This window comes from Scyliorhinus torazame, chromosome 13, assembly GCF_047496885.1.
Source record: "Scyliorhinus torazame isolate Kashiwa2021f chromosome 13, sScyTor2.1, whole genome shotgun sequence".
Classification (NCBI taxonomy): Eukaryota; Metazoa; Chordata; class Chondrichthyes; order Carcharhiniformes; family Scyliorhinidae; genus Scyliorhinus; species Scyliorhinus torazame.
In genome coordinates, this window is record NC_092719.1 from 43,618,125 (window position 1) to 43,622,703 (window position 4,579).

At 45.2% G+C, this 4,579-nt stretch overlaps 1 pseudogene; it reads right to left on the minus strand.

Annotated features, from left to right (window-relative positions):
• Positions 1–727: 727 nt before the first annotated feature.
• LOC140387999 (elongation factor 1-alpha 1 pseudogene) lies at positions 728–2,438 on the minus strand (annotated as a pseudogene).
• Between the last annotated feature and the right edge of the window lie 2,141 nt (positions 2,439–4,579).

A 4,579-nucleotide genomic window follows, 5' to 3' on the forward strand; every position in this document is an offset into this window, starting at 1 on the left:
TCCATTAGTTACTAATATTTACCATCCAACCATAAATACTGTCTGCCACTGGCAGCAATTCCTGTTAGTAAACTTCCTTTGGGTTTGCATTCTTTTGGCTATTGTCCACCATTTTAGTTGTTTCTCCTCTGAAATTTCACCCATCGATAACGTTCCATGAGCTTAAAGTGGGACATTTAGGGTACTGACCGAGTTGATTTGAAGCTCATATTGTAGATGTCACTGAGTCCTCCTTTACATCGTAACTCCCTTCTCTGCTCAGCTTTAGGTTTCTAGCAGCTCCCTCCAACACAATAAGACCAGTTTTAAGTGAGAGTAATTAAGACAATGGGAATTAAGTAAATCCTGAATAAACTTTCTGCGATCTAAGTTAATTCACGCTTATTGAGCATGGACAAATATTAAAGAACTCAGCAGAGGGGTTCCCCTGTATGAAGATATAATCAAAATCTCTCCCAGAAACAAGTTGAAATGTTCCATTCGCATTAGCACATCAAAAGCAGCATTATAGTACATAAATGCACAATTAGAATGTGCGTTAGCTTGAAGACATAGTACAATTCAACCTGCTATGAAATAAATAATTGTGCTTTGAACCCAGTTCAGATTTCTGTAATTACTTTACATTTTGTTTCTTTTGAAGTAAATGTACATTTTACAACATGATTATGTTTCTGAATGATCCTTCTTGGAAAACATTCAGTGCTGATTGGTTTGGTACTGAGAATTTTTTTTTTTAGTCAACAAGTTTTGTATATTTATTAGTTTAAGTTGTTACACAACCAAAACAGTTATCGCCTAAGTGAAAAGGGCGTTTACAAGATTTCACCATTCTTCATCCTTTCCTTCTGAATTTCTTTCTATGCATTTTAATCAATATCCAGTCCCTCATCAATACACATATTTGGCCGGTAACAAACAAACGTTTTGGTGGTGTCAATCTCAACTGGGCTTGCTGAATCAGAGTGGCCAATGGTGATATTCACTTCTTTAATATTTTACTTGCAGCCTTGGTCGTTTTGACAGCAGATTCCTTCTTGGTAACACCTTTGATCACACCTACAGCCACAGTTTGTCTCATGTCACGGACAGCGAAACGACCAAGAGGTGGGTATTCAGAGAAGCTCTCCACACACATGGGCTTGGATGGGGTCATATCTACGATGGCTGCATCTCCAGACTTAACGAATTTTGGACTATCTTCCAATTTTTTGCCAGAACGACGATCAATCTTCTCCTTTAAGTGACTAAACTTACAGGCAATGTGGGCAGTATGATAATCAAGTACTGGGGAATAGCCAGCAGCAATTTGTCCAGGGTGGTTCAGGATAATAACCTGTGCAACAAAGGAAGACGCTTCCATTGGTGGATCTACTTTGCTGTCACCAGTAACATTACCCCGACGGATATCTTTAACAGAAACGTTCTTCACATTGAAACCAACATTGTCACCAGGTAAGGCTTCCGAAAGGGCTTCATGATGCATTTCCACAGATTTCACTTCAGTGACAAGATTGGCAGGAGAAAAGTGCACCAACATACCAGGTTTCATAATACCGGTCTCAACACGACCCCACTGGTACTGTACCAATACCAGCAATCTTGTAGACATCCTGCAAGGGGAGACAAAGTGGTTTGTTTACAGGGCGTTCTGGAGGTAGAATGTGGTTGAGGGCCTCCAAAAGAGTGTGTCCAGTGGCCTTGCCCTCTTTCCTAGTAATCTTCCAACCTTTGAACCAGGACATATTTGCACTGGTTTCCAGCATATTGCCACCATTCCAACCAGAGATGGGGACAAAAGCTACAGTATTTGGATTGTAGCCTATCTTCTTGATGTATGTGGTGACTTCCTTTGTGATTTCCGCATATCGTTTTGCACTGTATGGTGGCTCAGTAGAGTCCATCTTGTTGATACCAATAATGAGCTGCTTCACACCCAGGGTGTAGGCCAGCACAGCATGCTCTCTAGTTTGTCCATTCTTTGATATACCAGCTTCAAACTCACCCACACCAGCAGCAACAATCAGCACAGCACAGTCAGCCTGTGATGTCCCAGTAATCATATTCTTGATAAATTCCCTGTGTCCAGGGGCATCAATGATGGTGATGTAGTACTTTGCAGTTTCAAATTTCCAGAGGGAGATGTCTATGGTAATACCACGTTCACGTTCAGCCTTCAGCTTATCCAAGACCCAGGCATATTTGAAGGATCCTTTGCCCATCTCTGCTGCTTCTTTTTCGAATCTCTCAATGGTTCTCTTATCAATTCCACCACATTTGTAAATGAGATGGCCAGTGGTTGTAGATTTACTGGAGTCGACATGTCCAATGACAACAATGTTGATGTGCACCTTTTCCTTGCCCATTTTCAAGTCGGCGTGAATTCGTTCAGCGGTGGAGCTGCAAACCTCCCTTCGGTTGACTCGGAGACGAAAGGCGATAATTCTTTTTTTACGAGTATCCAGTTCTCTTTTCCCAATTAAGCGTCAATTTAGCATGGCCAATCCACCTACCCTGCACATCTTTGGGTTGTGGGGGTGAGACCCACTCAGACACGGGGAGAATATGCAAACTCCAGACGGACAGTGACCCGGGGCGGGGATCGAACCCGGGTTCTCGGCGGTGTGAGGCAGCAGTGCTAACCACTGCGCCACCGTGCCAACTTGGTACTGATAAAATTAAACTCATATTGATTTCAAACACACCTGGTTTAACCAGTAAAACCTGATCTCCTGGAGAATCTCATCAATTAAGTGATACGAGATGTGCATATTTCCTGCTGTGTCAAAGTGTAGATGGCCAAGCAAGCTGAAAAGAGAAGATTGAAAGTTAAGTCTATCTATATTGCAGCCTAGTTTCAATCTACCAACACATTCTCGTACCAGCCTCCCCGAACATTCCGGCGACTAGGGGCTTTTCACAGTAACTTCATTTGAAGCGTACTTGTGACAATAGGCGATTTTCATTTCATTTCATTCATTATTCAGAAATCACCTGCTGTTCAATTTTCCGGCGTCGATTTTGAATTTTCAACATCATTAAGTCATTTTAATGGTATATTATTTATACAGTTTTCAAAAAACATTGAATAATAATCAGCTGGTCAATTGTTATGACTATACTGGCCATAAAATCATGAGGGGCACAGACAGGGTGGATACGGAGGAACTTTTTCCCTTAGCGGAGGCGGTCAATAACTAAGGGACATACATTTAAGGTAAGGGGTAGGAGGAGTGGAGGGATGTGAGGAAAAACATTTCACACAGAGGATGGTGGAACTCACTGCCTGAATGGGTGGTAAAGGAGGAAATCCTCACAACATTTAAGAAGGATTTAGGTGAGCACTTGAAATGCCATAGCATACAAGGATAAAGGCCAAATGCTGCAAAATAGGATTAGAGTAGGCATGTGATTGGTGGCTGGCATAGACAGGATGGGCTGAAGGACTTCTTTCCCTGCTGTAAAAACTCTATGACTGTAAGGGATGGGCAATTATTGCTGGCCTTGTCAGAGATGCCCTCACCTCAGGAAAGAATAAAGGAGAAAACAGAAATATGGCCAAATGAGATGCATATCCTTCCATTTGCAATCTTCTTATAATGATATTATTATTCACAAACTGCTCCTTCTAATCACTTCATGATTGGTAATTCCAGCTTCCAGCTAACAATTAATCTCCCACTTTTGCAGTATGCTTCGAAAGCATCCAACTTGCACTGTTGTATGTTCATCCAGGTTCAGCTCTTATGATCATAACCATGCGAATGCTGCTTTTATACAATGTCCTTTTTATCTTCCGTATGTCCCTCTTCCTCCTGAGTATTTTGCATCCATGGTTGAAGACTTTCAGCAGCAACAGTCGGGGGGGGGACTCCGATGGGGTCTGGCCCGCGATCGGGGCCCACCGATCGGCGGGCCGGCCTCTCCCCCCCCCCCGGGCCTACTTTGTTGCGCGGCCGGCCCCTGAACCCCGACGCCATGTTGAGTCGGGGCCGGCGCGCTGAAGAAGTCCCCCGCGTATGCTCAGGTTGCCACGGCCCAACTGCGCATGCGCGGGTTGGCGCTACTCCCATTTGGCGCCGGGAAGGGAGGCTGGAGCGTTCATGGGGGGTTTTGTTAGTCGCCGTGCACAGGAGCGACCAAATGGAGTGAAGTGTGTCGGGGAGGACCTCCTGCCAGCGGGAGGCTGGGAGATTGGTAGGGCCAGCTGGACGGCCTTCCAGACCGTCCCATTCTCCCGCTCCACCTGCCCGTTTCCCCGGGGATTGTAGCTGGTCGTCCTGCTCGAGGCAATGCCCCTATTGAGCAGGTACTGGCGCAGCTCATCGCTCATAAATGAGGATCCCCGGTTGCTGTGGACGGGGAAACCAAACAGAGCAAAGATGGTGTTGAAGGCTTTGATGACGGTGGCAGACGTCATATCGGGGCATGGGATGGCGAAGGGGAATCTGGAATATTCATCGACCACATTGAGAAAAAACGTGTTGCGGTCGATGGAGGGGAAGGGCCCTTTGAAGTCCATGCTGAGGCGTTCAAAGGGGCGGGAGGCCTTCACCAGGCGCGCACGGTCTGGTCGGTA